Here is a 19,465-nt window from a genome sequence, read left to right as displayed (position 1 = left end):
ACATAGGCAAGCTTATTTCTTGTCCAAAATTTGTCAGACTTATAAAGCCCAATCTTGGATAACAGAGATGAAGATGAGACCAGCCAGCACTAGTTGCCCTAAAAGTTGTGACAGAAACGATTTTATGAATGTTTAGTTTAATTTCTGGGCCTGAAGAATATTTGGAATGCTGTTTTTTTCTTCATTATGCTTTGAGAAATAGGTAGAAATTAATTGCTTCCTATTCTCTGGTCTCTTGCTACACAATGCAGAAATAGTAAACTTTAAACAATTTTCTTTACCTGTTACTATTATTCATTTTCTATGCTTTAATACTTGTGTTCTAATATATTAATATAATAGTGATACTGTAATATTTAAATAAGTTATTAAAATGAAGTTATCCTGTTCTGGACATTAGATCAAAAATGTTTATTCATTTAACTGAGAAAATAATAAATACATCAAGAGACCTTGATACTTGGTGCATAAATTCAGCAAGTCATTTGTTTTCTAAATCAACAAAGCTGTTGTCTGTTGGACGTGGAGCACGATGATGGACTGCAGAGAGCCCTTGGGAGAAAGCTGCATTGCCAAGTTAAGGTATTTCTGAAAGCTACAACACAGGCAGGGGATGTCTGGTGCCAGAATTTTCTCACATTCTTCTTTCAGTCAGCTCAGTTTTCTGTTGTGTAATTGTAAATGAAGTGAGTGATTTAACTTCATACACTTGTCTCTTCTTTCTTTTGATACTTTCTTCCAAATAATATTTGGCTTAATTTCCCTATGACCTTTCCACTGCATATCAGATGGTATCAGCTGGTATTATAGGAAATCAGTGTACTTTCCTTCTGCTCCTCCTCTGCATGATGGTATTAAAAATTTGGCTTGAATAAGATTGCAGTTCTGAACAGCCATAAGCATTACATTGATCTGTGCCTGTTTCAGACTAGACAATGCTCCGTCTTTTTTTTTTTAAAAAAAAAAAAAAGTGTTAAAAAATAGTACAAGACTAGGAAACAACCAGCACATGTTGATCAATTATTTTTTGTAAGTCAGTATGTTGACTGTCTTAACTTTCCTCCATGCAGAAAGCAGGTAAATCACAGGAACGAAACTGATCCGACATTTATTCTAGTTTTTTCTTTAACAGTAGGATTTGAATATCTTCCCCAACCAGTTTTAAAGTTTGAATCCATTTATTCCATTAAAAATTAAATCCATGGTCCAGTTCCTTGGAAAATACAGTTGTTCAGTTAACAATGCAGTTTTGTGATTCCTGGCATCTGACTTTCATTAGAAATAATAAAATAAATAAATAAATACAACTTAGCATGAAGACAAATAACAGCTAATTGGTCTAGATAATTTAAGGGACAGATGTTACAGTTTAAAAGCTTATTTTAGACCATTTCAGTGGATTTGCTTAATCATGTGTACTTTAAAAATATTCTCTACATATTACTTTGAACAGAAGAAAAAACTCGACACTCTGTTCACACACTCATTGGTTCTGGAAAAGTCATGAATGCATTGGATCTCTTGTCCTTGTACACATTTGACCTCTGCAAACAATCTACATCCTGTGTGTGTCTGAGACTGCAGAGTCTGCTTACAGATGTGTCAGCAACACAAAAATAAAAAATAAAAATCAGTTTGGTGCTACAGAAACACAATTCAAAACCCCATATGCAGAGAAGGGCAGTTTGAGAATACATCTAAGTTATCTAATGACTGACTGCAGCCAAAAGGGGCAGTCCCACCACCTTTCCGAGTCTGGACAGTCAAGCACCAAGCTGACATTTATCTGACATCATGGAAAGGCAGTTTATGGAGCCAGCTGGCTGGAAAATCTGAACCAGCTCACTGCTGGATCAGGTAAGCATCAGCACATGAGAGACTACTAGAGAACAACTGAAAATCCAAAATCTTATTACTTCTGCAGAGTTAATGTTCCTGAGCTAGCTTTTACCTGTATGGCAAGCAGAGGCCAAAGCACTCTCCTAAGAGCTGGCAGTTACAAATGCTATTACCAAGAACACAGCAGGGCTTATTATTTTTTTTAAAATCACAGTGAGAGATATTTAGTTGTGAAAGCAGGCCTATAGTATGTGGGAGAGCAATATGGAAATCCCTTTGAGCATTAAGATGTTCAGACACATCTTCCATCCTCTAAAATAGTATCCTACCCATCAGGCTCTATTCAGGGCAGTAGAGGAGAAAAGCAACCACAACTTGCAATTTTCAGTGCCTAAACTTGCAGGCCTTAATCACAAGCACATGGAAAAAAAAAAAAAAAAAAAAGAAAAGTCAGTTGGCCAGACTAGAGAATATAAAACAGAGTAAGCCAAAAAACCTGTCAGCCTATTTAGGTTCAGAATAAAACCACTGAAATGGCAAAATACAAGTCCTTTCAGACTCGAGCTGTAGAATACATGAAAATCTAACTCATAACACAATGGTATTGTTTGAAAAATAACCTTCATTTTAGATGTAATTTTCCTGTCCGTAGGTGCTAGAATTACCTGCAAAAGAGGTAGTTCAAATAGAATTAATAAAAAGTGAACAGTTGTGTACAGCAGCTACTTTTAAAGATTAAAATCATTTCACCTGTTACAAAGGCAGAATCTGTAGGACAGTCACCATACCCCAAATTGCAATGTAAGTCCTGAGAGGTTGAGAGCACAGGAGCAGGCTGCTGTAAAACATGGAAGCAATTTGCCTTGGAGCAAAAATGGTAGCCAGTAATGACAGCCTATTTTATGCCCCAGTGACTGAAGAGGTGATTAAGTTTTAAAAAAAAAAAAAAAAAAAAAAAAAAAAGCTATAACATGGTTAACAGAGACTCTAAGACCTGAACTTCAGCATAGCGAGGAAAAAACAAAAAACAACAAAAAAAAACACACTATAGCTAGGTTCTTTGAATTATCCTTTCTGTAGTCCATTCTTATTGTTCTCATGGAAAACAAAAGCAAATAGGCAAGTCCAAATGTTTTATGTTTTTTTTTTTTTTCAATATTCTGTGATCAGTGCTCTCTATATCTAAGCAAAGATATGGCTTAAATGAAATGAGTATTCAAAACTCATTTCCAAGTAAAAAGTATCAGTTAAGTAATTTATTTTCCAACAGAAGCTTAGGAAAAAAAAAAATAAAAAATTGTGTTCTCCGTATAAATGAGGAGAAAGATTTTTTGTTCCAGTTCTAATTTGCTGACTGAAAAGTTGATGAATCTGTAAGTATATTTTAAATAAAATTCTGTGGTGGGACTACAAGTAAATCCATAAGGAGGATATGGGCACAAAAGCCTACACATCCAGCAAGCAGTGGCAGAGGTGCTCTTTTCATCAGTGCTCTTGAACCAGCCGAAGTGTACAACAAATCTCAAATTAATGAAACCAGAAGTGGAGATGGGATGACTGTGACTCCTTAGTTAATGATCAGCAGAGCCATTTTGGAAGGTGGGCTTATGGGTGTTCTCATTGCTATTAAAACTTTTATGTATTTTATATTAAATAATGTTTTGATATAAGCCAGGATAAGTCAATGTATAGAGAAAAAAATTGTAATATCATCTGTCTAGGAGAGGACCCCCAACTTGAGAGCCTTTCCTACAGCTTGATCCCTCAGGAGGCTTGAATTCCTCTCTCTAGGTGACAGCAGAGGTTCAATGAACAAAATGGAAGAGACAACCACGTGCAATAGCCTGCAGGTGACTGCACTCCTTTTGGAGATGGTAGGTAAAGCTTTAACATCTCTCTTGCCTCAGCTCAGAGGGAGGTATGGAATGAGTCTCAGCTGCTGAATGTGCATCACCTGTGCTTCAAAATGCACTAATTCTCACTTTCATGTGCTGTGCATTAAGTGCTTTATTACAAAGCCCTCTGGAATCAGCCCTTCGTGGGAATGGAGGTGGAGGAGTGCCTCATTTCTGGGTTCTGGCTGGGCTGAGGCCACAGTTAAGCACAGAGCTATGACACCTGGGTGGTTCTGATCACCTCTGATGCATCCCAGGTGCAGGCACCTTCCTCCAGAAACACAGGATTGTACTTCAGCACCTAAATGTTTCCTGAGCCTCACTTCCAGCCCTAAAGTTGTCTATCTGATCTGGCAGTCTGTGCTGTAAAGATATACAGTCATTAAAAATTTACCACAGAAACTAAGCACAAGTTTATGAAGCGAAGAGTTATGTAAGGTTTTATTTATTTATTATTTGATTAAATTAAATTTTAAAAATCTTTATTAAAATTACAGATTGCTTTTACTTACAAAATCAAATGTTTTAAGTTCTACAGCTGATCCTGCAATTCTGCTGAAATTTGAGTATCTCTGGCTGTGTGCAGCAACCCTCCTCTTCCTCCCCCAGTAGAATGAAGCTAATCAGGCCTCTGATATAGAATCCAGAGAACATAGAATCTATTAGAAAAAAAAAAATTCATATTCTGGCTGAAAAAAAAAACAGCATAATAAGACCTTATGTTCCTTTCTATGGATCATCATGTTCTGCTATTAAATCTTAATCAATTGGATACTGCTTCTCTTATACAAAGTGGATTTAAAAAAAATTACAATTCATAGTAGACAGTTATTTAAAAAAATTGAAAACGAGTACTCACAAACATCATTTTGAAAGTAGACTAGAGATGTGGTACTGTGCAATCCAACATTACGCATTGTATGCTTTTGCTTTAAAAAATATGAACACCTTCTTCTGGTTCTACATGATATGATTTGGTATGCTTCCTTGTCAGCTTTCAAAATAGATTTGCATAACATGTACCACTGATTTATAGAAGTCTGGTTGGGGGGGGGTGATGAATAGGATGTCTAGCCTATTTTCTATATGAGTTATAACTGCATGAGCAGGTAAAATACTTTCAAAGCTCTCATCCAAATATATACAATAAACTTTCAATTCCCTCACTTTCCTTAAAAAAAAAAAAAAAAAAGCAGAAGGTTTTTCAGATTGCCAGTATCCATATAGACCTTGGAAATGCTGCCAGAGGCAAAAGCCATCTGTCCAGAGACCTTGTGTTTCCACACAGCTGCTCTGAACCTACTTTTTTACTCAGAATTCGAGCACATACAAGATTCTGTAGTAGACCCTAAGCTCCCTTGCCTAATGACAAAGGAATCACATTAAAAGACTTTAAGTAAATAAATAAATAAGTATTTATCTCTCATCCCTCCATCAGGTAACAAAAACCTAATGCTGATCTAAGAGAGATTTCTCTCCACCATCAATTGTCACTAGGCATTGGTATTTTGCTCCCTTAAGTGGATCCCTATTAATGAAGGAAAGAATCGGGTTGTAAATTTGAGAGTTTTTTGCAGAAAACTCTCAGCTGGCAGCTCTTTGCATTTTAGAACAATTAGTGTTACACCTGTTGTGCTCTCACTATCCCTGCCATTCCAGAAGCTGTATAAGGACACAGAGAAAAGTCCCTCTCTGACTTAGGAGTTGTATAGACCAAAACCTATGCCTCAGACTGTGTATGGAAATACACGGACATTAAATACATGGACGTTATGCATTATGATAGAATTCTACGAATCTATGCAGTAACGTTATTACAAGGGAAAAATACAAAAATAAAAAATAAATAAAAAAAGAGGCTGCTCATTTCTCCACAGCTTCTCTTTATTTTTCTAGATAAGGTACGGCACAGTAAAAAACACATCACATACCAGTATCTAACCTATTGTTAGGCACAATATCCTCCTCCTAAGGAAATATTCATATCTTACTGGGTAGCAGAAACTGCCATGGCTAGCTGAGAGCAGCAAGGAATATGTAGTTCTCCATAAATTTGAACTTTAATCACAGCTGGCAGTCGCACATCTTTAGAGTGCAGATATGTTATTTTCCATGTCTTCCTGCGGGTTTCCTCAGCTTCCTAACATTTCTGCAGTCTTGAGTGTTGAACTGCATCCAGCTGTTTCACAGCTATGTCCTGGTCAAAAACAAATAATAGGTAAAGTGATGAACAACAACATTAATGTGACATTAAATATCACTTTGTGAAGAAAGCACTAAGCACCCACTTTCAGTACTGGCTATCGTCTCTATTCCAATGAAAAATGGAAGAATAACTCTTTCAGCCATACAAACAGCAGTACTAGAGTCTGAAAATAGTTCAGCACAGATAGCTAATGACACCAGGAGAAAATGTAGAAAACTATTGACTTAGACTATTGATAGAATCTATGATTCTACAGCTGGGAAAGCAAACACGTGTTGGCATTGCATACTAGGCAAAAAGTCATTAAGAAACATCAGGATAGCGATTATCTGCCATTGTATTGTGCAGCTCTTTCCTTTCTAGTTGACTTCTAATATTTATATTGGAGTTTTTCTTCTTGAAGAATGCAATACGAGCAAACCACATGACAAATTTCAAACTGATGGAATTCATTAATGTTAAATTGTAAAAAGCTCTCACCTTTCCAAAGCATCAGATTTAGATAAGATAATATTATTTCTACACTAGATTCTAAAGCATTAAATAGTTAAAGTTCAGATCAAGTGTAGTGATCTATCCGTCTATATATTATGAGCTTAGGTATCTATGGGTTCATACAGCAATCATCTTAATGTGCTAGAGAAAAAATTCTAATTGAGTGGCCATGAGCCCATGAGAATACTCAGAGTCCTAAATGCTGATTCTCCTCTGCTTCCACGTGCCATCAGCATGTAATTATTGTCAACATTTTTCATTGAAGCGTTCATGACGCTGCTCTCCTGTGATTTCCACAAGGACATCATATCACAAGACTGTCACTCTTCATATCAATCTTCACACAAAAATGTTGAGAACCCCTGCTTGGTCATTTTTTGTCATTTCTGGTCATCTTAGATTAACAAGGTTAACAGTAAGATCTGCATCTCAAAAATCTATGTATTCAGAAAACTTCTTGAAGATTCAATGGCTACTTAAGGAAGTCTGAGACCAAAAGATTACCTCTAATATTTTAAAGATTTTCTCAGAGAACATTTAGTCTTTGAGAGGAGATTTTGCAGTGATACCTAGCAATTTTCTTTTAGAACGTTAATTGCCTTTTTCTCTCTCCTCATCTCTCCTCTCCTCTGTTCCCAGACATGCCTTCTGTGCCATTAAATTTTTAAGTAGGGAGGTTTCCATTCCTGATCACTAACCTCCTTCAGAACATAAGTGAATACAAATACTACAAAATAAATATGTGAGTTAGTCAAGTTGTAATTCTCAACTCAGTGTTGACAAGCATAAAGATGCAAAATCGTTTCAATTCCAACATATTGCATGGGATGTCTTTGCTTGTTTATAACATAGAGAAAATTTGAACAAGATCTATGCAAGTAAAAAGATCAATGTACAACTCTTATTTTACAGAGGTAATGCTGCGAAAAGGCTCAAAAGTCAATCACATGCCTCTACAAGAGATCTGTCCACATGGGGACCATGATTTCCATGCAGTCTTAATCTCTGGAGGCATAGAAATACCAGGAGAAGATGTAGTCTTTGAAGATGGTTTCTTTTTATGTTCTGGCACACAAAAAGAAATAAACATTCAGTCATCAGGAGCAGCAGCAATAAATATTCAGCATTCTGATACCTAATTCCTAAGCATTTATAATCTAAATTATTTTATAGCATTTATTTTAAAGCATTTATAATCTAAAACACTTTTTTCACCAACAGTCTGTTTTATTGTGGTTCCATTTTTTCCAGTTTAAGATGAACCACCAGAAAAATTTTTTTTTTTACTTTATTTTTATTTTACTTCTGGCATTATGTCTTTGTCAACAAGAAAATTGATTGTTGTTCTTTGCTGTGTATGAATGTGTTTTCTAAATGTTGAACAGGAATGATCCCAAAATGTCTGCGTTAATTCCTTTTCTTTATTTTTTTCTTTCAATTTTTTTTTTTTTTTTTCTCAGAAAACCTCAGTTTAATCTCTGTCTTTGCAATTTTCTGGTTTAGAGCAGCTCCCAAATAGCCTATGATGTATTTAAAGCAGATAGCCTGAGGGCTTGGGAGGACCACTGCAGAAATATTCACCATGCAGTGTTTGCATGTTTTTTCCAAGGGACCATTCTAATGAATGTTTTGCCAGTATGGTTAAATGAACCATGGTGGAATTATTCAGCATCTAATTACACAAGAATACCTTGCTAAGAAGCAGGCAGTGATGAAGATGCTTGAATCATTCTCACACCAGTTCATTTTTGTCTAGTGTTCACTTAAATGGAAGTCACACGCATACCCATAGAGCAAAGACTGTCCCTTGGGGCTCGAGGACAGCTCAGGTTGTGGACTTCTATCTTTCACAGTATACCTACTATAAAGGACCTGGAGTGTTATGGTTAGAGTTAAATAATTCTATTCATACACACATGTAACGTGCAGGGCTGTCTCACTCTCTCCCACATTGTTACTCTGCAAGAATTCCAGGATTGGGGAACTGAAAGAAATCACCCACAATTTTGTAATAGATGTTAAATCAGAAAACTGTATGTGGAGAAAAAAAAAAAAAAAAAAAAAAAAAAAAGAAGTTATTTCTATAGAACCACACAATATAAAAGAGGCTTTCTCCCTGTTATCTGCAGCAGTCAAAGCAACAAGAAAAAGAGGTGACACCAGTGTCTCAGGCGGCATTGGACAGAAAAGTCAATGGCAATAGGGGCTTACAATTTCCAAAGGTTTATAAAAAGGATTGGCGTAAAATGTCTGTACTTTTCATGTGGAGTTATCTTTACAGTGGAAATATGTATGGCAGAATGAATAAATTAATGTATAAATGAAAGAAATAAAGGGAGTACTCAGCACAAATACAAAGAGACAACCAAGATGGAAAAAATGAAATAAATGTAGGTTCTTACGTTCAGAACTGTATTTTGACATGCAAGTGGGTAGAGAGGATTTCCAGAATTGAACACAAAAAAAGAAAGGTGCAACTGACAATTCCTATGTATTTGGTTTGACTTAACACTGAAGTTAATACAGAAACTAAACATGCAGTGATATTTTCCTCAGCACAGCTCTTACAGTAAGATAAAACTCAAGTAAATGAAATTAGGCACTCGTGTTTCATCTTGGAACATACAGTGGTTCTGTGAGCTTCTGGTGAGATGTGACCTTGTGCCTGAGTGAGCTAAATGTTCTTCATATGAAAGTCAGGTGGTTCTTCTGTGACTTTTCTGTCTTTACATCATGACAGGAAGGAACCACAGCACAAGGCAACACCTGAGGGATGTCTTCTTCTCTGACCTAGGTCACTGCACATTCCAGTGGATGACAACACGTTAATTGTAGTACACAGCACAGCCTCTCTCACAGCCACGACCCCATATGCCACACACTGTTCACAGATCACAGGCTGAAGTGCTGACTGCATCTAGTGCACAGAGTTACTTGAGAGAAGGCAATCTGGGTGGCCGCCCTTCACACACCTGGGTTAGGTGATCACTGCAAAAGAATCTGGTACTCTGTGCATAACCTCAACACTTTTGTCATTTAATCACTACCTTGTTTCAGATACACTTCTTCCCATACTTAATTTTTAACTATTCCTATCTCAGCATTTGGGTTGGGGTATTTTTTGGTTGGTTGGTTTGGTGGTGTTTGTGTGTTTGTTTGTTTTTGGGGGGGTTAATTCTTAAATCTTGAACAATAGTTAAATAAATGACAAAACATGATTCTTTGTGATTATGATTCTCCATTTATTACATGTTATGGGTAAAGTCTTCAACCAAATAGAGTCAGAGACAAAATTTACACTGAAATCAGTGAGACTGAGATTTCACTGTCTAAATATTTTTCACATAAAGAAGTCATGTCAAGAGAACAATAATGTTTCACTATCAAGAACCCTGGAAGTCAAATAATTATCAGTTTGACAAGCAGAATTAAAGTTTCCTTCCTCTGTGTGCCTGCACTATCACATACCCTTCAGACACTGCGAAGTAGTTCAGCTGACACAGCTTCTGGAAACACTTTTTGCTATTCTTCTGCCTCCTGTTGCACGTCCTTGGCCTGCTCAGGCTCTTGCTCACAGGGGAGTTCCACCCTGCTCCCCTCTGCCTGATGCCTGTCCCCAGAGCTGCTGCTTCCTCTCCACACTGCTGGTCTGCTGGGACATGAAGTAATAACATTACATCTAATTTTCAGGGTTTAAATGCTTACCTGATTGGCTGCCCATTCTGTAGCATGGCAAGAAGGACCAGGTTCTGGGGATGTTTGTGCCCTAAGCTGTCACTGTAAAATTTCCCAAACAGGTTTGGTGACAGAGACTGGGCCACACAGCTCCTTGACTCCCATAGGAATTAGACCTGATGATGCTTAGCCTGTGTGTCTTGTGTGGTCTTAAACAGAAGGTTGATCCCAGTTCTCTCAGACTGAAAACATCTGGTAGCTGAAATTCAGGCACTAGAGAAACTTACAAGTAAATTTAGGTGACCCTGATCAGACAGGATTTACAGAGACTGTTCTATTGACACCTTTTGGCTCTGACTCCAGGTTTCTGCCGAGCATATATACACTGAGACCTTTCAGAAATAAGAGCAGCCTGGGGTAGCATTGCACTGTGTAAGGCCGTTCTGGCCACAAATACTGCTTACTGACAAATCTCAAGCCCTACTCAAAACCTAGGGATGCCAGATCTGGTCAGAAGAAAAGATTGCCAAAATTCTTCTTAACTTAGCAGCACATCTTTTCCTTTTGTCTCCCTCTCAGAAACAGATGAAACTTTAAAGTAAAGGGGAATGAACAAGGAAAGGGAAAATCCCATGTGAATAAGTCATTCAGCAAAAAGATTTTGAGCTTAGAATCTGAAGTTTGGCAAAACTATGGCAAACAAAGTTTGGATCTTAACTTCAAAAGTACCATACAGTTGTATTTGTTGGCACTGCTACCTACCCTGCTTAATTTGGCACATCATTATCTTCCAATCACTGCTAATTATAGCCTTCCAAAACCATGATTTGTTCAAACAGATGCTACTTCCCCCCCCCCCCCCACACACACACACACACAAATAAATAAATAAATAAATAAATGGCCACATAAAAGTTTCTTTCTTTCTCCCACATAATCTCTCTCCCCCACTATTACAGCAATATGTGATATGAGGTGGGTAACACTCAGGCCAAGCTAAGATCTAAACAAGGCAATTTTACACCCTTTTCACCACTGCTGGCACAGTCACCGTTGTTTTGAAAAACCTGTTCTCCCATGAGAAAAATGCACTTTATCTTTTCAGTGGACTCACAATTTCTGCTGCAATTCACTGATCAGTATCACCAGCGTTTTCAGCAGTGGGGTTGCGTTTATAGATCTGCTTTCACTGAAGCATTTTCTTCTCATAAATCATTTAATCTCTTGCCAGGCTGCAATATCATACTTGGTCTGCACAACATAAAAACAGATGGATGTTTCGCAGCCAGCAAGTGAGACAACTAGAGCACTATACGCTCTTTCATGAGTAGTCTACAAATAACATAATTTCATCATTTAAAAAATGTTGCTTTTCTCTTTTTTTTTTCCTCTCTGCTTTAAAATGCACAAACTTTAATATTTTAAGTCCCACAAAAGTAATGAAAATGTAGGCAGATCCACATGTAACATTGTTTGTAAACACAAGTAAACCAGAAAATCACTTTAAGCAGCAGATGGAAATAGAGTCTCTTGAAATGTATGTATTTATGGAGCCCAGAAAGAAATGACAAAAACATTAGGTAAACTATATGTCACTTTGCAGATAGGATCTGTTATATGTATCTATGAAGAGTACCCGACTATCTATCCTGTATTTATCCAGTCAGGAATTAGAGCTAGCTATCACTAAACAAGTTTAATTGTCCCAGAAGAGAAAACATTAACATTTCTATGAATTGTAGTGTAATCTGTACAAAAGACGCCATAAAAAGTCACAGCACTGAAAACTAATTAGAAATTGTGCACTCACACCTGGGGTAGCTTTGTTGAAACCTGTGGCCTTTTAGAGAACATGAGAAAACATTTAGATAACAAGAATTAAAGAATAAATGCAATTAGTAAGGTTAGATATACTGAACAAGGCTCAAAGCACACAGTGTATTATAAAAATGCTTATTTTATCGTTTGCATTATTTTCAGCATTATGCACAAGATAATGCTGAAAATTGTACGATATTGCACCACTGCCCTTACTGAGAGACTGATACATCATACAGAAAACATCTTTTACTTTAATAGAGGCACATTTAGTTGCAGCATTATCAGCATTCTTTATTAGAATAAGAATAATGATACTTAGCTTTAAATGAAATGAAATCCCATTAAGTATCTGAAAATGACCATATACAGTGGAAGCGCACTATTCTGACAGTTTGGGACCTTTTTACCACCCAGATAATGGAAGGTTTCCATAAGTCTAGGTTCCATAAGTCTGTGGTTTTCAGAATCTAACTTTTTTTTAACAGGTTGTAATTATTTTGACCTAAGATAAAATATAAAAAGTAAGAAAATGTGTGTACTAAACATATAGTGGTGGGGCCAGAATGGTAATGGAGTCAACACTAAGCTCATGTTCAGATTAGATTCAGAAAGTAGTTTTCACAGTGCTCTCTAAATATAGTTAAAACAAAAGAATTTTCTCTCTAACAGTTATGTAGAATAAACACTAAGTAGCATAGTTAAAAAGTAGGCAGAAACCATATCAGTGCATTTAGTGTTCTCTGCACTGATCTCCCTAGAGTCTACAACATTATTCATGAAAATAAGACATGGCTTCTTTTACTTTTGACCAGATGCTCAAGTCATAATCCTGTACTTTCTATAGCCATCTTTCCATGCTGAATTCCCTTTGTACAAGTTTTAATTAGCTATTACATGGAGTGCTTTAGCATTTCTGCATCCACCAATTAAACTTGTCACAATAAAATTAATGCTATGGACATGCTGATCACCATACTCAATGAGTTTCTTTTTCATAAAACAGGAATTCAACTATTTCTTTAAAAAAAAAAAAATAGCATTGCTTTGGCTCAGCAACTGTATAGCTGTTATTTTTTTAAAACAGTTTCAATACTTTGAGGATTTATGATCAGTTGTTTTCTGACTAAAAAATAATTAAGTCCAAATCTATGACTGCCAGTAGAACAAAAATCCTGAGCATACACAGTTAGAATTCACAAATCTTTTGAAAACCTCATTTGAAAAATTAGGTGGCAATAAGTTAAATTATTAAATAATGTTGTAAATGTTTGTGTATTTCAAAAGCAGTATAAATTGTTCATCTCTGTCAGTACTTGCCCCAGAACACAGTTAACCATATACATATGTTTTCTCTTCTCCTTTCACAGGTGTGTTTAAAAATGCATATATGTGCATTTCTGTTTGTGTCCACAAATAAAAATGAAGATGCTAGCAAAATACTCTAACAGCTATATTTAAAAGTCTAGGGCAAGTAAACACACAAGATATTTCTCAATTGGCCCAATGAGATCCCAGGATCCCAGGTAGAGATGGTAGATCAGACTCTATGTTTGCTAACACTTTATTCCACTGAGCCACAAGCGACTGTATTAACATTTTTTAAAACAGCAAAGAAACCAACGTGGTGCCTCATTACAGATGCTGATAGAGAATCAGGAACCTGATTCTGTTCTCATTTGGAAATAAAAGCCATTTTTGGGTAAATCATGCATAACTTTCCTGAAGTCAATAGATTTAAAACAGTGTAAAACTGGGGTGAGGGAGAAGACGTATCTCTCAGCCGCATAGGAAAACCATTTCCATGATATATTCTATAAATTTGTAGGAAGCCTACATAAAATTTTCCATTTAGGCAATTTCCTGTAGCATAGCTAATTACTGCCATCTAACTAAGGGGAAAAATGTAATTGCAATATGACTCACTAAAACATTAAAATACTCAACAGAAGATATAGTTTGCATAAACAATCTCAGTGGCAAATTAATCTTTGAACAATACTGTTCTCTCACTATTTATTTCAATATTTTGCAAAGAGATATTTAAAAACAGAAAAACTGCTTTACGGTTAAGGTTCAAGAGTGGCGGGATGTGTGATGACTTCTTTCCTGAATGTCGTTGCAAAGTAGCTATAGTAGGCACAAGATTATAAGCACAATAATATATACAATAATACCTCCTGGATACTTTAATGCTTGTTTCAGGGCAGGCTGAAGGTGTACCTGAATTTTGGTAGGGCTGAGAAGCTCTCACCTTTTGGTCACCCACAGACCAGGCATTTCTTCTGTGGTCTCCATGGGATAAATTGGTGAAAATTCTTGACCACTTCTGCCAGGTCAACACAAGGTTGAAGGTATAACAAAAACTTCAGCGGGCTGAACATACTCTTGGGATCTGTGACACCTACTCAGACTTTTTCTCCATATCAAGAAGAGAATTTAAGTGCATATCTCCCGTATAAAGCTCTTCTCTGTGTAGGTTCATAGTGTAGGAGGGCATTGCTCTAAAGCCTGCTGATGAGTGTTCATTTTTTCTTAAAGGTTGATTAAATCGCTTCTCTCAGTTGAAGTGCCCTTGGGTCAGCACAGTGACCCAAGTTTAAGTTTAGGTTGTGGCACTCGGTTATTCCAGCTATATCAGGTGTTATGGTAAAAGATATTGGTTATCCCAGCAAACCTTGTCTGGTTTACTTGCCTCAGCTTCATGGCTTTAGCAGCACAACTGGTGGTGGTGTGTGTGAGGAGCACAAGAGCACAAGTCAAAACTACACAGTCTATTAGGTGGCAAAGCACATAAAAATCAAGTTTGGTGATAGTCAGCTAGATATAGTCAGAATATTACAGAAAAAAAAAAAAAAAAAAAACTTCCAATGTTGGATATATTTGTCCTTTACAGCTATTGGATTCATTTTGATGCAGTGCACAGACTTTGAGAATTAAAAGTGTGAACACAGCTCTGTGACAATATGAAATTCAATAGTTGCATATAATCTGTCACTTCTGGTACTGAAGCCTGCTTACTGTCAACTACCATTAAAAATCTTTTGTTCTCTTTATCAAAGGTACAGACAGTGAAGGGGGAAAATGAAAGCACTAGGAACTGAAAGTATTAAGCATTAATTATACGCTTGCTTTTGAGTTGCCTTTTAGAGGGCAGCAGTTGTCCTATTTGATCAGCAAAAAAGGAGAAGCTACAACAACTCCAATTGCAGCTGCTGTTGTTCTTGCTATTGAAATATGATTTTGTTTTGGTAAGGTAAACCAAAACAAGCACGTACAAAACAGGACAGAAATGTTAAAATAACCCGCAGCTTTTTGTTGTGGCATTAATTGGATTTCAATGCTGGAGCACCCTACAATATGGCCCCCCTGTTAGCAACTTCTGTCTTCAGCCTCTTCCTGATATTAGAAGATAAATGCTGTTTTCTGACCCTACTTTCTGAACTGCCCATATGGGTGTGGATCCTTATCTTCTCAATTAGGACTAGAAGCATCCAGCTTTGTCTCATGCTTTGTGCTCACATTCTCTGTCACTCTTGTCCACCCTGCATACTCACAACCATATCCAGAAGGACATGAGCCAAGAGCCAAGTAAAGATAAAACAAAGAGTTTTTGTTAGTAGCAGACTGTCCTACATCTCCTTGTGTTAAAGGGAAGCCTGCCAATGCAAGTGGCCAGACATATAACTTTTGTCTTTACAGGGGACTAAACATATATTTCCAAATAATTTGGAAGCCAGTTCTGTAAAGAAAAATAAAATTTTTCACTTTCCTCTGTTGTGTTTTGGAACTCCTTAGTCAGTCTGAAGAGACCCAGTAAAGGAAGGGACTTCTGAAATTGTGCCAGATTTGGCCGAGGGGATGCAGCTATACCTCACTGTACCTGTGGAGGGAGCTGGGACTACTGCAGTGCATCCTTCCTGATATGACAGCTTCTTCTCTTATAGCATAACTGGCAGAGCAAGGAAGAAAAGATTCTTGAGGTGCCGCTTTTATATAATGATTCCAGAATGATTCCAGAATCTTTGATCTTTCTGCATTCAATGACACAACAGAGACATGTCACCGGACAATTAAACTTACCACTGCAACTAAGAGCACAGTGCTCTGTGCCCAGCTTTGCTCTGCTGCATCTAGTCAGGCACGCATCAGGCTGAGCCTGGGCTGCTCTAGCACTGCACCCACAAGCCATGAAGATGAGGGGATCTGACTTATCTGCTGGTCTTGGGGCGTGCCCCAATCAACTGATGTTGATTCCCTATAGATAGCAGTTGCTTACTCATGCAGATCTTGTATTCTTGTCTAAGAAATATTTAGAACCACACCATTTCCAAAGTGTAAGTTGGCTTCTGTTCGCTGACATTCAGAGGTAAACAATGATTCGAATATCAATTTAATAACATAATTAGATTTTAAAATATCCATAAAGTATAATTCTGGTAGCCCAATATACTGATATAGCTTCTTTTCATTTTTTTTTTTTTAATATTTTTTTCAATTAAAAAGTTGTCTGTTTTTTTTGTTTTTGTTTTTGTGTTTTTTTTTTTTTAGTACTGAAAACTGTTTCCTCACTAATCCTACGCAGATTTGTTCATTATATAGAAATTAGTGATTATGCTTTGTTCCCTAAGAATCCACAAATACTGGAATGTTTAACCTGATATACTTCAAAGTCACAACTATTTTTTCATGTATGAAAATAGGTAACAGAAAAATAAAAATCAAAAAATCACCAGTTTCTCAAGCATTCTTACCATTTTGTGATTAAAAATAACATATTATATGATATATAAGCATATAAAAGAAATGTTTACCTACAAAGGAAAAAAGGGTTTCTAATTCCATAGCCATGGCAAGACTTTGGTAGAAAAAGAATGAAAATCCAAACAGAAAAAAATGTCAGTATAATAACCATTGCTTGCTGCTATCTTTTTCTCACATAGATCTGAGAAGTGTGGGGAACAGCAGCTGAGTGCTATCTATGTATCTTCTAAGATGGCCTCAAATTTTAATGGATTCCCTAATGTGATTAAACACTGCAGACCTCTAGCAGAAAAATACCAGATTTCTAGTTTTATTTTTTCCTTTAATATCCTTGTCCCTTGAATAGAGGAATATAAAGGGCACTGGGAAATGACCAGAGATCAGCGCCTAAGATTACTGGCTGTGTCTGATAGAATTCAGAAAGCAAGACCAAAGGTCCTATTCTATTCTCCTTGTATCCACAAAAAGGATTGAGTTGGATGTTTTCCTGGAAAAGAATACCAAAACTAAACCTCAAATACATATATATTTTAATATGAAAATCTTTCCTATATTAGAGGACTTTCCCTTCTCCCTAGCTCGTACATATTTTACTTTATTACATTGCCCTCTCCACCTCAGAATTTCCACAGGTGACCTGCATGCTGTGTAAAATAAAGTGAGCATTAAATGATAATAACCAACGTCAATTTTGTACTGGCAAAATGACTATAGCATACACAGGGCAGTGAAGAATATGCTTCATTTTATATGCAATTATACAATTAAGTTCTTCCCAAATTTTCTAAAATGAAAACACAACATTGCTTATTAATAGACAGCGAACTCTCTTGGCTGTAGCTTCTCTGGTCAAATGTGGACTTTCCACAAACACTAAAGCACCACACCCAATTTGCTTCTGTTACTCTCATTTTGCTTCAGTGTAACTCCAGTAATTCAGCACATATAAGTGGAATTACACTGGCTGTTGTTGTTGTAGAGTGAATAGAGCCCAGTATTTATGTCTAATAAGATACAGCAGGTCCTTTCGGTTGCTTTGTGTCACTGTGATGACACAAACCATTATGGAACTCCACTTAACTGGGATTCCTGGTGGATTTATCCACAGATTTCCGTGAATGTGGACAAGGGATGCATTTCCACAGATGCAGCATCTTTCACCCAGCAATACACCCAGGAACTCAACAGACTTCTTGACCACTGTGAGCAAACTATACTCAATGGAAGAGCATTTGAAGAACAACTCTGGCCTGGCCTGTTACCATCTAATTGCCACTGAAGCCAGAAAATAGATCTGAAAGAAATAAAGTAGTTCTGGTATTTAAAAACAGCTTTTCCTTAGAACATTTATTAGGAAGCAGAAAGTGATAGAAAAAAAAAAATGTAATTCCCATTAAACTGTACCGTTTGCATCCAGGCTAAGGTTACTCAGGACGTTGGATATGCATGACATTTTCAGACCCTTCAAACTGCCAGCTCAGAAATACCTTGTGTGGAAAAATAATAAAAATAGAAAACTGAATCAGCAGTTTTCTTTTGTTTGTTGTTTAAAATTCAGAAGGCATTCCTAGGCTTACAGTGATTGAGCTCCTTTGTTATTTTTACATAAAAATGCATAGATGGAAAAATACTGTAAAGCAATAAGCTGCAGCTAAGTTGTCCTTAATGTACTCATATTCTCTCTTTTGTAACAGTTCACATACTGTGGCTGACTCAATGTCCTCTTCTAATATAAAGACACTTTATCATTTGTAGCCAATAAAGTACAATGAAGTTTTAGACAGAAATCCCATAATATCAAAATAGTGATTTTTAAAAAGTAGGTTTTAAAAAGCAGAATCAGTCTCTGCCTGCTTTATTTGTTTTAAATTTGATAATAGCACTTCATATCATTCCAGACTTTCAATATATATCACATTCACATTCATATATAATGTTTGATATTCCAAACCTTTAAAAAGCTTCATGAAATAATTTCTGGCAAAATATCAATAAAATGAAAACCTGAAACTTCGCTCCCAAGTGAGATTTTAGGATGCTAATATATTCACCACAGCACTGAATATATTTTTAACAGTGTCTGGATTTCAAAACAGCAGAAAAAGGGCAAAGGTTCAAACTTCAGACGTGAAGAAAGATTTTATTTATACAATCAAAATATTTTTTTATTATTAAAACTTTCCCCCAAAAAAACACATCAAAAGTGACTTGGTGTTCTTCCAGGACTTGAAGCCTTCATGAAATATTTTTTAATAGATGAGCAGCTGCACAGAGATAGAACGGCAAAGTTTGTTTTAGGTCAGTTCACATAATGAAGCCTCCTGCTTACCCCAGTTTTCTTCTGAAGGATGAATGATGCTGGTATCCTAGATGGGGGCTGACATAAACCTGACAGTACACAACACAATGTGGACTGCATGCAATTGCTCTGTCCCTTTGTCTTCTCATGCCTGTCCTGGTAAAGCAGCCATACTCTTCATTTCACCTTTTCTTTGTGCTCAGCTTCTTTTCCCTTTAACGCCATTCTCTTCTTTTCTTACAGCCCTCATGCCACTAGGCATATTAACAAAATGGAAATATCTGCTGAGGACAGTGATCCAGAACACTGCTTGTACCTTCCCTTAGCTGCTGGAGGCTGGAGGTTTATGGGGTGACCTAGAAGCCTTCCTCCCTGCTGCTACTCCATGGCCCGCTGGAGCTGTGACGCCGGGCAGATCCCTCCAGAGACAGCAGGACTCTGTCCCCGCTGTCCCCTGCACACTCAGCAGGGAAC

At 36.8% G+C, this 19,465-nt stretch overlaps 1 long non-coding RNA gene across 1 annotated transcript; it reads right to left on the bottom strand.

The window, feature by feature from the left end:
• Window positions 1–409: 409 nt before the first annotated feature.
• LOC137850306 (uncharacterized) lies at window positions 410–2,724 on the bottom strand. Its single transcript, XR_011092456.1, has 3 exons — window positions 2,590–2,724; window positions 2,460–2,504; window positions 410–944 (listed from the first exon to the last, which is right to left on the bottom strand). It is a non-coding gene; the product is annotated as an uncharacterized lncRNA (long non-coding RNA).
• Between the last annotated feature and the right edge of the window lie 16,741 nt (window positions 2,725–19,465).

Source organism: Anas acuta, chromosome 1, assembly GCF_963932015.1.
Source record: "Anas acuta chromosome 1, bAnaAcu1.1, whole genome shotgun sequence".
Lineage (NCBI taxonomy): Eukaryota > Metazoa > Chordata > Aves > Anseriformes > Anatidae > Anas > Anas acuta.
Note: the sequence above shows the minus strand (reverse complement) of the source record. Positions and strands in the feature narration are given on the sequence as shown.